The sequence below is a fragment of the Lissotriton helveticus genome, chromosome 3_1 (assembly GCF_964261635.1).
Source record: "Lissotriton helveticus chromosome 3_1, aLisHel1.1, whole genome shotgun sequence".
Classification (NCBI taxonomy): Eukaryota; Metazoa; Chordata; class Amphibia; order Caudata; family Salamandridae; genus Lissotriton; species Lissotriton helveticus.
Window position 1 is genome coordinate 1,401,590,446 of NC_136061.1, and position 13,152 is coordinate 1,401,603,597.

Here is a 13,152-nt window from a genome sequence, read left to right on the forward strand (position 1 = left end):
CGCGGAGGGAAGAGACGCAGTGTGGTATTCAATACGATGTGGACTGGATACCACGGACTCGCTAGGAAGAGCGATTTCCACGTCTGTGGCGATTCGCCACCACGCCTGGCTGAGGTCCGCCAACTTTTCGGCCGATATCCAGAACACCCTTATGGACATGCCGTTCGATGGCAGCCACCTCTTCGGTGGCAAGGCAGATAGTGCGCTGTAACGCTTTAAGGACTCCAGGGCTACGGCCAAGTCCTTGGGCCTGTCGGCCCTGCGCCAGCAATCTTCTGCCCAGCGCTCCTTTCGTGGCCATGGAAGGGGTGCCCCCACACGTCCTGCCAGCCACGGCCCGCAGACTACCATTCAGCGCGGCGGCGGACGTGGTTACCGTCGCGGTGGTAACGGGGGACAACGGCGCGGCAAGTCCACATCCACCCCCGCAGCATCCGCCTCAAAGCCTTCCTAGTCCGAGCTTTCAGGCCCATTTGACGCAAGTGGGAGGCAGGGTTTGCCATCACCTCCTCCACTGGCGCTCCATCACGTCGGACAGGTGGGTGCTGCAAATCGTCCGAAAGGGCTACTCCCTCCCTTTCGAGGCGACCCCTCCAGCCATGCCACCGCGTGTCGGGGGATCACTTGCAACTTCTGCAAGAGGAAGTTGTGGCCTTCTTGGCCAAGGGGGCCATCGAGCACGTTCCTGGGCCAGACGTAGGGTGTGGTTGTTACTCCCACTACTTTCTGGTTCCCAAGAAGGGCAATCTTCCTATCTTGGACCTGCGAAACGTCAACCGCTTCCTGCGGAAGGAGAAGTTCAAGATGCTGACTCTGGCTCAGGTCTTAGCTGCCCTGGACCCAGGAGACTGGATGGTAGCGTTGGACTTGCAGGACGCTTATTTTCACATCCCTGTCCTGCCGGCCCACCGGCGCTACCTACGGTTCACGGTAGGCCACGAGCACTTTCAGTTTAGTGTGCTCCCCTTCGGCCTTACCAGCGCCCCTCTGTGTTCACGAAAGGGATGGTGGTGGTCGCAGCTCATCTGCGCAGATTAGGGGTGTTAGTCTTCCCCTATCTCGACGACTGGTTGTTTGAAGGCGGGCTCACCCCAGACAGTCGTCAGCCACCTCCATACTACGGCCGACCTCCTGCACATGCTGGGGTTCTCCATCAATGTGCCGAAGTCACACCTGTGCCCCTCTCAGAAGCTCCTCTTCATCAGAGCAGTTCTCGACTCAGCGCAGTTTCGGGTTTATCCTCTCGAACAGCGGGTTCGGGATATTCAGGCTCTGATTCCGATCTTTCAGCCTTTATCCCGAATCTCGATCAGGTTGACGCTGGGGCTGATTGCCTCCTGCATCCTTCTGTGCATCACGCCAGGTGGCGGATGCGGGCTCTGCAGTGGGACCTGAAGTTTCAGTGGGCCCAGCATCAGGGCAACTTGTCCGACCATGTCTTGATCTCTGAGGGCACTGCAAGACAGTTGCAGTGGTGGCTCATGGACCGCGATTGGGTCAGCGGCAGATCCCTCTCCCTTCCCCAACCGGAGCACATAGTTGTGACGGACGCGTCCCTCCAGGGCTCGGGGGGCCACATGGGAGAGGCGGAGATCAGAGGCCTCTGTTCTCCGGCACCATATCAACATTCTGGAGCTGCGGGCGATCCAACTTGCACTGAAAGCATTCCTCCCCACTGTCCGGGGGAGTGTAGTGCAGGTGTTCACGGACAACACCACCGCCATGTGGTACTCCAACAAACAGGGTGGGGTCGTGGACCATATGCCAGGAGGCTTTGCATCTCTGGCAATGGCTGAAACATCAGGACGTGACCTGGTGGTTCAACACCTGACCGGTTCCCTGAACGCCAGGGGGACGAACTCGGCCGTCGGTGCATGATGGATCACGAATGGCGTCTGAACTCTGAAGTGGTGCAAGGTCTCTTTCAGCAGTGGGGAGAGCATTGGTTAGATCTATTTGCCACATAAAAGAATGCGCAATGTCATCAGTTCTGCGAGTTGGAATTTCCAAGGCTGCACTCGCTCGGAGACGCTTTTTGTCGCGAGTGGAGCTGCGGTCTGTTTTACGCCTTTCTGCCTATACCACTTCTGCCCAGAGTGCTGAAGATCAGGCGCGACCGGGCCCAAGTCATCCTTGTGGCTCCGGACTGGGCACGAAGATACTGGTATCCCGAGCTACTCAGCATGTCAATCGATCCCCCGATTAGTCTGCCTCTTCAGGAGGACCTTCACTCTTGGTGATGAGCCAAGGCCAGGTCCCTCATCCAAACCAGACTTCTGTCCACACTGTGCATGTCCCCTGAATTCCATGAATTCGCAGATTTAATCATTCCCCTGGACTGCAGGGACATTCTCTCAGAGGCAAGGGCTGATGCCACTATAAAAACAGATAGACTGAAGTGGAAACGTTTCTGTCTGTGGTGCCAAAAATCGAATTTAAGCGCTTACAACAAACACATCTGAAGGTCAAAAGCAGAATACTTTAGGACGCAACTTGATAACGCTAAAAACAGACCCAAAAAGCTATTCGAACTCGTCACATAATTGACAAACCTAACCATCTTTCGTTAGACAATGGACCATTACCCAGTGGAGATGAATTCTCGACCCATTTCACTGAAAAGACTAAGAAGACTGGTCATTCTACAAAAAATACTTCTACCTAGAATTTCTTCAAAAGTTCCTGATGCCTTCGAGACCCTCCAAACATTAATTTTGATAAAACTATCACCCACTGCAATGATTCTCTGCCCGTAAGCTCATCAAAGAGCTTAGATCTTTCATACTCCCTCTCTGGCCTAAGATTGTCAATGCATCCCTCCCAGGGCATGATTCCTGATTGCTTAAAGATAGGTCAAGTTAACACTACCCTCAAAAAACGTAATGCGAATCTGATGGACCTTAACAATTTCCATCCAATCACGAACATCCTGACTCTAGCAAAACTACTGAAGAAATGTGTACACCTGCAGCTCTGCAAGCACATTGAGAAGTTTCATCTCCTTTACCTTTGCCAATCTGGCTTCAGAACGGGATATGGCACTGAAACTGCTCTACCACTCATTTTAGATGATGCCCTGAGACTACTTGATCAGAACAAATTGTGCCTGCTCATACTTCTTGATCTCTCTTCTGCGTTTAATATGGTTAAACATGACAGCTCTATCCTTCACTCCAGAAGTTCAATCAAGCTATCTGGTCCTGTCTTAAACTGGTTCGCGATGTAACAGAACACAAAGAATTAAAGACGACTCAACCTTTCTGACATTACTCCGGTGTCAATTGGAGTAGCTGAAGGATTCCACGCCCTCACCACATTATTCAACTTGTTCATGGAACCTCTTACCGAAATTCTGAAACATTCAGTACCACATGTATACGGATGATGCACAAGTTTAGTTGAACATTTCCTCACCAAAAGATATCTGAACTCTCAACTGCACCCTGCTGAAAACAAAACAATAGTTAAAACACAACCACCTTATGCTAAATACTCTCAAAACGTAATTAATCTTGATCGCGCCTCACAAACACTCTGTCCCCATTGAAGAATGGCTTAAACAACTAACAATTCACAACTGCACCCCCCCCATGTTATTGAATCTGCTAGATCGCTAGGTATAATTCTAGACACATATGCAAGACCATATCGGTGCAATCCCCAGGGAAGCTAACTACCATCTGTTCTCGCAAAGGAACTTCAACCCTTTTTGCCTCCCTATGACTTTAAGCTAGCTGTCCAGTTTCTAGTCATTTCTCAACTAGACTACGGGAGCGCTACTGTTGCAGACTTGCCTAAAGCAAGGCTAGAACCACTAAGGACCACACTGAACTCTGCTGCTCGGCTCATCAAGGGATCCAGAAGATTCGACCACATTACTCCAGTTCTAAACCAGCCAAATTAGCTCCTGTTTGAAGCAAAAATCCAGGTGAAGATAGCCTGCATGACACACAAGGTCCTGCACAGAACACCCAAGTCTACCTGGCCAATAAGCTCGAACTGTCTGGTGGTCTTCGTTGCTTAAGAAGCGCCAACTCCTGTAGTGTAGTTCCTATCATCCCAATAGGCTCTGCGCATTGGAATAATACCTACAGCAGTAAAGGCCTAGACCAGACGTTAACTAGGTCTACTACTGTCGATACTAGACTTAAGTTTTGGGTTTGCCAGCTTAGCTCAGAGTTCACTAGAAACTTTCTCGAATGTTCAGGAAAGAATTAACTCCCCTGATTAGACAAGAAGGGATTTAGTTTCTGACAACCATAGAACATGACAACTTTGCTCTCCCCTAATCAAGAGTATATCTCGAGAGTCGTGTGAACAAAAGGCAATTTATTTTACTCAGTCAGTACGTGCATTCTTAGTCTCATCAGATTGTAGAGAAAAGGAAGAGACGGGCGTGTTCAATAAAAGGTGGTATTTATTGATCAGTCTCTTTTCTCATACAAGAGAAATGGATCGATATTATTGCAATACTTAAGTAAAGTGCATACATTAAAAGCAGCAGTATAAAATAATACTGTAAAAACATTGATATGGTTTCTAAGCCATATGATGTTTTAAAATGAATAAAATATATTACATACACATATACATTTGACTAAACGTACTCAACTGGTGTTTCTAAATACGCCTACCCCGTGTACCTGACCTAAGCCTAATACGTGGGCGGGAATAGAAAGTTAGTTTAAGTTAAGTTTGTTTTTGCCAAGTGAATAACTAAAGAATTCTCTGTGAGGGGTTATTCAGTTCTGTACCTGGAAGTTAGGATGAATGAGGGATGGTATCTCTCTCTCTGGTCTCGATATTCCAGGCTGCCTGCGAGGGGCTGGAATTCTCGGCAGGAGAAAGCAGCGCGTCAGGAAGGCGGGGCTGCGCCAGCGGGGTCTGCTCTGCTCTTCGCTTCGGCAAGTATGGCTGCTCCGTCTCGTCACCACGCGTGTGTTTGCATAGGGCAATATCGGTAATATTTATACCTTTAAGGTGCCGAGATTGACGTAAGGATGGACATAGATACGTCAATAAGGATGTCATACGACTTGCTCGTTAGCACATTCTTTTGCTGAAGTTCTCGGTGAAATCAAAACAATGGCCGCAGGGTTTTGCCCAGGTTGTCATAGGTTTGATTTGTTATGAGAACTCCGTATGCCTTATCAGGGGCTGGAGGAATATCGCTTGTCTAATTAGATCGCAAGCGTTATGACCTAATCAGATAACACGTTCCTGTGCCGTAGTGTGACTGCGTCCGATAACGGTATCTGCATCATGGGGATTTTCTGCCTCATGGGCTGATTACTAGTTAACTTGTTAGTTTACCAACCAGAATAGGGTCAGGAATAGGGGGATCGATTCAGGACCTATAGGAATACATCACACTCCCTTCTGTTGAACCACAGAATTTCAGCAAATAGAAACCTTACAAACAATCCTTCTCTGGTCAAGCCCCAAAAATTTGGAACGCACAGCCTCCTGCAACCAGGCCTAACCCCTCGACTTTCTCCTTTAAAAAAGAAGTAAAAATTAATTTATGTTAAAGCTTTTAAAGCGCGCTTATACCGAAGGGTGTCCTGGCGCTGAGCACTGTAACTGGTTTCAATGGATACAGAGGGTGCTTCAGAGAACAGCCACGTTTTTAACCCATTCCTGAAGGAAAGAAGCTCAGTGGAATTCCCGAGCTGCACTGGTAAGTTGTTGCAAGCTTTTGCGGCACAGACTATGAAACTGCTGCCTCCCCAGTTCGCTCTTTTCACTCTGGTTACAATCACTTGTTTTCCTACCGAGGAGCGCAACATTCTTCCAGGGATATACCATTTAATTCAACTTCTCAGATATTCTGGGACAGTGCCCATCAAGAACTTAAAAAACGTGCAAAGCAATTTAAATTGTGCACGCTGCTTGACTGGAAGCCAGTGCAGGTGACGAAGTCCATTTCTAACTGAGACAAACCTAGGCGTGCCAGTTAGCAGCCTGGCTGCCGCATTTTGCACCAGCTGGAGTCTGTACAAGTGGTTCTTTTGAAGGTTCAAGTACAGACTGTTGCAATAATCCAGCCATGACAAAATGATGGCTGAGACTGCAGTCCTAAAGCTGTCCTCTGGAAGGAAGAACTTTATTTTCCTCAGGATTCTGAGGAGAAAAAAGCACGTTGAAACCACCCCACTGCCCTGATCGCCAAAGGTGAGTTTATTGTCCATAGTCACCCCCAGATTCTTGGCTTTCCAGGATGGTCCAGGAGGCGTACCCATTTCAATGGGCCATATGTCTGGCGTCCAGAGGTTAGGGTTATTCCCAAATATAATAACCTCTGTTTTGCCAACATTGAGTTTCAGGCAGTTCGCGGCCATCCACCCAGTTATTGATTTCATACATCATGGCATCTTGATTTCTAGATTTCTTCAAGAGTAACCCTGAAACCACTCACATGACTACTTTCTGGAGGCGCGTGCGGAGCCTGAATATGCTGATCAAGTGTTATATTGTATATGCTTTGATGCTTGCATATCCCTTTTTCATTTCTCCCTGTATGTATAACTTACCTGCTTTTTGTACAGCGCAGTGATACCCTGATGGGCCATGTTTGCGCTATGTAAAACTGCCAAATAAGAAAAAAAGATCTGGTGATTTGCTGCTCTGGCCACGTGTCATCCTGTTTCCTAGAAGAACATAAGCTGTTTTATTGTCTGTGAATGCAGCACTAGCCACAAATTAAAAACCTCAAGGCCTTCATTGTTAACTGATCAGAGCATACAAAAAGATCTGTGTGCCATTCGGAAACAGGAAACACATTTGAATATCTTTTCTGTTGCTGTTTTTATGTACTCAACAATTGTCTACTGAATAAGAACTATGTTTATTTATTATTGTATTTAGTTAGTTTTTCTACCCTTCTTGGTTTATTGGCTTATTGCATTGCTCAACAACATACACCACAGCTGCTGGTATGAACATTGATTACGAGGTCTCATGATCGAGGGAGAGCCATGGTATCTGCTAATTCCTTTGCTTATCATACTACTCGGGTTCCTCAGCGCAAGACTCTTATACATAGTCCACCTTGAAGAATTGATTCCCCAACTAAATAAGAAACATGGCAAAAAAGAATCAAAATAGCTTGTAGATTTGTAGGAGTTTACTTTCGTCATAGTGATGGAACAGTACATTTGACTGATAGTGAAAACGTCAGTTATTTCAGGCATCTGGGTGGGGACATGGCAGGCTATGTTGCTAAGGAGCATGCACTTTCTTCCCAAAATGAGACCCAGTGTAAGTGTGGTGCATCCCCTGCCTGGGGAAGGTAATGTAAACTGCAAGGTTTGACCTCAACCTCTCTTCCACCACCAGATCAATAACTGAATGGACCCACTTAAAATTGGCTGAAGTGTGGAACATTTTTCATGACATTTCAGATCTTACAAGATCTCCATGAGAAGTCAACCAATATCTTGGACAATGTAGAACTTCTTATCAGAGTGCAGATCTGTTGTTGAAGAGCAAATTGTATCTAAAGGCTAGTGCTTGTAGGTACTTCTTCTGGACTCCACACTGGCAACTGGCATCTAAATTATATGGGCCCTGATCTTCTGGGCAGAAATCTATTCCAGCACAGCAAGTTCTTAATATGCTCTATTAAAAAAAGACAGGTTTTCTTCCATGAGTAAGAGGGCAGGTGAATGCAGCTAACTCCCATCTACGCCATGTCTTAGCTATTATCTATTTCTTGCATTTCAGACAGAGATCATACCCCACTAGGGTTGTTCCATTAAGGCAGGAAACTCCCAGAGAAGACTGAATCAGTCCTATATTGAACCACAGAGTGCGTCAAATTGCTCATATTTTATGTTCCATTACTCCAACTTAACCATCATATGGCTTTGTATTCAAATCATAAATCACCTCTGGTATCCGCACAATCAAGCAGCCAACTGGTGTCCGGTGGAGGTTAACAATGAAAGATCACTCTAGCCCTGATCAAGAGCGATTCTATTCATAGACTAAATGGCAGGCAGTAGGTTGTGTGATTACTGCATACATCATACCAGTACTTATGCCATGAATATTTAACAAAATGGGCAGAGCACTATGTACCATCAAGCTTTGTTGATCAGCACTCGTGAAGCCTGTCTAATATTAGTGCATATTTTGAAGGATGCAGAGTTTGTAACATAGTTAGGAGAGCGATGTAAACAATCTTCCTACGAAGACACAAAGAAATAAATGTGATGGTCAGGTGCTTTTCAAGTGAATTAGATTTGTGAGCTACATATATAGTCCTGTATTTTCATTGTGGTTTCTGGTGATGACATAAACTACAAGGCCAAAGGCATAGTAGTTTATAAATTACACTAGAATGGCAGTATAGGACCTTTTTTAACTTTTAATTTGGTGTTTTTCGGTGTAATTAGCATGCAAATCCTTTTTCAGTCTAGGAGAGGTTTAATGAAAACAGGGAGTGAAATACTTGACTATTTTGTTTGATTGTCCTAGGAGAACACATTTAAGTATGCTATCTGATATAGACTACTAGCCGCAGATTCCTTAATGTAGAATTATCCCCTGGTGTAATACTGGATCCGGAAAATTTTCTTTGCCACAGCATGTCTGCATGCCAGGAGCGGTACCACATGACTCCGCCCTGACGTCGTCCTCGGGCGTGATGTCAGCAAGGTCACATGAGCCCCACCCCGGCGCGCTGACGTCAGTTTTTTCTCTTTTCCGCGTGCAACGCTGATCCAGGTCATGTCCTGGCCAATTTTCAGGCCTCCTTTTCACGCTTTGCTTTTAGGAACAGTGTGCGAATGCCTTCGGGCTTTAAGACGTGTGCACGCCAGATGTCGGCGACGGACCCTCACCCTATCTTCATGTGGTTTGGGTGAGCACCATGACTCTACGGACTGCGAAGCTTGTCAGCACCTCAAACCGAAGTCCCAGCTGGAGCGCCGGATGAAATTGCTGTCGGCCTGCTTGTCCAGGTCGGTGTCGTCCCAGCGTCCGTCCCCTACCTCGGAAGCCAAGAACTGCTGATTCAGTCTGCGGCATCGCCCTGCGCCATGGACCCAAGGGCGTCACTCGCCAGCTGGTAGGTCCTGCAGCTGGTCTCCGAGGCCTTGTCCTCGTTGAGTGGAGGGCACGGGTTCTCCTCTGGACGTGCACCCCCACCAGTTGCCTCCCTACCCGCCGTTTCCTGGTGTCGGGGACCTAGGGCCCAATTGAAAGCCTACGCTGCGGCTTTGCAGGCTTCTTTGGCCCCTCGTCCTCCTCCTCCTCCTGAGACGCCTGCGGATCCCTTGTCTCACGCGGGGCCTTCCGCGGGGTCGCCGACGGCTTCATCCCTGGCACCAACGCGTTCGGCTTCAGTTTGTAGGAGAGTGGTGTCATCGGGCGCGGTCCTGCAGGGCTCCCCTCTTCCACCCACAACGTCCCTGCCTCGCTGCAAATCCCTTCGGGCTCCCTGTGGCGTCGCAAGCCGGGACTCAGGGCTTGTCCCAGAGTTCCCCACAGCCCTCTGAGCAGGCGGCTGCCTCGCCAGGGGCCGAGCTGGCGCCGAAGGCTTTCCTCCCCGGTCCTAGTGGTGCCATGGGTGGAGGCCGGGGTCTGGGGTGCTTTCCCGAGTCCCTCTCGGCCCTCTAACCGGGCGGCTGCCCCATGTGAGGTCGAGCCAGCCCCTTCTCGTGGCCGTTCCTTAGCTGAATAGGCCCCGACCCCGCCCCATTCTCCTAGGGAGCGCGTGGTGGTGGTCGACTTGGCGCCACCAATGTCCACTCTGGTGCCGATAGACGTCGAGCCGGCGCCTGTGGCGGACTCCACGGCGCCGTGCCGGCATCGGGTCCTTGATTGGCAAGTGTGTCTTTTTGGGCTGATTGCTAAGCCGTCTGCGGTTCCTATCGCAGGTCTTATGTTCTTGTTCTCTGATGCTGTATTTTTTCCCCCTAAGAGTGGTTCCCATTTTTTCTTTGGAATGTGTCATACCCTAAGTGGGGTACTTGTAGCATCTCTGTACTACGCTGGTAGGGTGTGGACTTCATTTTGCGTGTTCCTCGCCATTCCTGGCGTCGGTGTATACCGCTGGCGCGGTTTCTTTGATCTTGTCTGGGCGTAGCTTGCGCTGCTCCAGGTTCTGTCATTCTCAGTATCTGCTGCATCGCTGGACCAGCTTTGGCATGCTGTCTGGGGTGTTGTGCTGTGGTGTTTCCGCCCTTTTTTGTCCAGCGTTTCGGCCTGGTCTTCTGTCTGGTGTTCCAGGGGAGTTAGGACTCCTGGTATTTTCCTGTGTTGTGACTGACTGCTATGGTCCATCCTACGTATTTCCTTTTCTCTTCTGGTTGGTCCCACTTCTTTTCGTGGGTCGGTTTATGTCTGGAACGGTCTCCTTTTAGGGGTTGTTCTGGATTTCCCTGTTCTTTGCCTTCGTCTTGTGCTCGGCTTGGTCTGGGCACCCGGTTTCATGGTACTTGCCGGCTGCACCCGCCTGGTCCACAGCCGGGGGCCTTGGCGTGGGCCCTTGTGCTCCTGCCTCTTGTTCTGCTGGAGCCATGCGAGACTACGTCTTTCTTCTCACTCCCGCCTTTCTTGACTGTGGTGCGTTTCTGCCTCGTCTGCTGACTCGAGGCTGTGGCTGGTTCAGCTGTCTCCTTCACTGTGTGTGTTTCCTGTGGGGGGGGGGGCTACCTCCATTTCTACCTCTTCTCCATGGAGCCTTGGGGTGATTCTTTCTTCCTCGGTGCATCTCTGCTGTTGTCTGTCCTTCTGGGGCTATCTGGCGGATGTCCATGGTACCTTGGCTGGGCTAGGGTGTCCTGGCCTTCCTTTGCCTCGTCCTTGCTTCCTTGTGCTTGGTGGGGGCTGGGCAGCCCTTCTTGTCCCCATTACACATCCCCTGCTGGGGCCCTGTGTTTCTTCATTCTGGGAGGCTCTCACAGGCCCTCGTGGGTATGGCAGGGGTATTTATTCTATGTTAAGGAATCTGCGGCTAGTAGTTTCTATCAGCTGTACGAGTTTCTTACCTTGGATAACGAAGTATCTGGTAGAGACGATTCTAGCAGCAGATTTCTTCATGACCCGCCCTTCCTCCCCGGTCTACGAGGACCCTCAGCTTGGTCTTCTGCACTCGCCTGACTCGGGGTGGTTTTGCCTTCTGCGAGTGCCCTCTCTCACTTCCTCCCTAGTGGGATGCTTCGTTCTGTTGGTTTGATCCACTCCTTCCTTTCTGGTGATTGGTTGGTGGTACTTCTGCGTCCCCGCACCCTGGTCCTACTAACGCTCTTCCCCTTTTCATTGCTTCAAATTTCGGACTCCTCTGTAGTTCTCTGAGTTGGGGTCTCTTGGCTGTGCCTCGGCCCTTAGCTCTTACAGAGGATGCGCCTCTCCTTGCTGGGGTTGTCTGGGGGTAATTGTTGTTACTCTTCTGTTCTGGCCTTGTTGTCCTTCACTGTTTATGGACTGTGATTGTAGGCCTCTTCGTCTGCTCTTACATTTTTCACATACTTTTCTGCCCTCAGGGAGGATGTTGTATTTGCTTGCAGGGTTGCTTCGCAGTAGCTGTGCTCTGCTCTTCCCTTCTATGACTTTAGGTGCCACAGTGCCTGGCACTCTCCCGAATGTTGCTGTTCCTCACCATTTGCTCTTCCTTTCTGTTTATCGGATTGTTTTCACACACTGTTCCTATATTCTCAGTTTTTGTTTATGATGGCTCCACGTTGTGGCGCGGAAAAGTTCTCAGAAGAAAACTGACGTTGGCGGGGCTTATGTGACCTTGCTGACGTCATGCCCGTGGACGACGTCAGGGTGGAGTCACATGGTACCACCCCCGGCACGCAAAGATGCTGTGGCAAAGAGAATTTTCCGGATCCAGTCTTACGCCTGGGGATAATTCTACATTAAGGAATCTGCGGCTAGAATCGTCTCTACCAGATACATCGTTACCGAAGGTAAGTAACTCGTACGTTACGGACACAGGATTTCATATAAAAGAGGCTTTGCTTGCCTTTAAAACACATTCTAGATCTAGAAATAGGAGCTACAATGGGCGCTGATTGCAATTATAATAACATTTCATCAACAGAATGTTGATTAAATAAGAAACAGTGATTATACTCCAACACCGTTTATGCTGCTGCCATGAAGGCCGAGCTTACAGTTGACCCTAGTTCACTATTAGAATGTTCATCTTTCAAGAATAGGTTGATTAAGTAAAAGACCGTAGCTGTGCATGGAGAATGTGTTAGCTATGGTAGAGCTACCAGTGTGTCTTGATTGCCATTAGAATGTTGTTTCACTTGGCTTTCACAAGTAGACTACTAACTGAACAATGAGATATGGCCTAAGCACAGATGTTAGAAGCTTTTAAACGATGGGCAATTGTGCAGCTCTGCAGAAGCTCTTATTATGCTGTTTGTTTCCACTGAATATGAAAAATATCATGTTTATTACATTTGTTTTACGCACAAGGTGACTGATGTTTTATATTTATGTCTGTATTAATGTGTGTGTGTATGTTAGGAGTGCTACCCAGCGATCTTTGGGATGCTTGTATGCGCCTTACATACAAATATATATATATATTTTTTTAAAGGAATGGTCAGTTTACAGTTTGGGATCTGAAGCAACAAAGGACATTGCATTGTTGGCGTTAAAGTGATCTGAATCAGAACAATGTGTTGTATGGGTTGATGAATGGCCATAATTATCTTCTCAGTCACTGTGGTGAAATCTGTGGCTTTGCTCTGTTGCCAAAGCAGCAAGTATATACCCACAAGGAAGATCTCAGTTTTACCGAGTAAAGCGTAGGTATTTAGTAAACCTCCAGGAATTGATCTTGGATTATCTGCTACTGGCGTACTTAATATTTACGTCAGCTGAACTCGCTAACCATAAGGCTCCTGTATCACAGTACACAATAAAAAGCACACTTTGTGGTTTATGGTGAAAGTGCTTATGAAGAATCCAGAACTGTTGTGAATATTTAGTTTCAGTATAACTGCAATAGTCCTCTAAAGGAGTAGAACATATAATTTTACTACAACCATGTAGATGGAATATCTGACAGCGTGCAATCGTCATCATAAAAGCAGTCTATAGGGTAAACCTGCTTCTTGAAGATATTGTTTTTGAACATCAATGCTTCGAATGTCTTTGAGCTATTCCCTCTGTAAAGCACTC

At 48.0% G+C, this 13,152-nt stretch overlaps 1 protein-coding gene across 12 annotated transcripts in view; it reads left to right on the forward strand.

Moving 5' to 3' along the window:
- KALRN (kalirin RhoGEF kinase) overlaps positions 1-13,152 on the forward strand; it is a 1,598,314-nt gene that overhangs the window by 1,371,760 nt on the left and 213,402 nt on the right. The gene's annotated exons all lie outside the window — the stretch shown is intronic.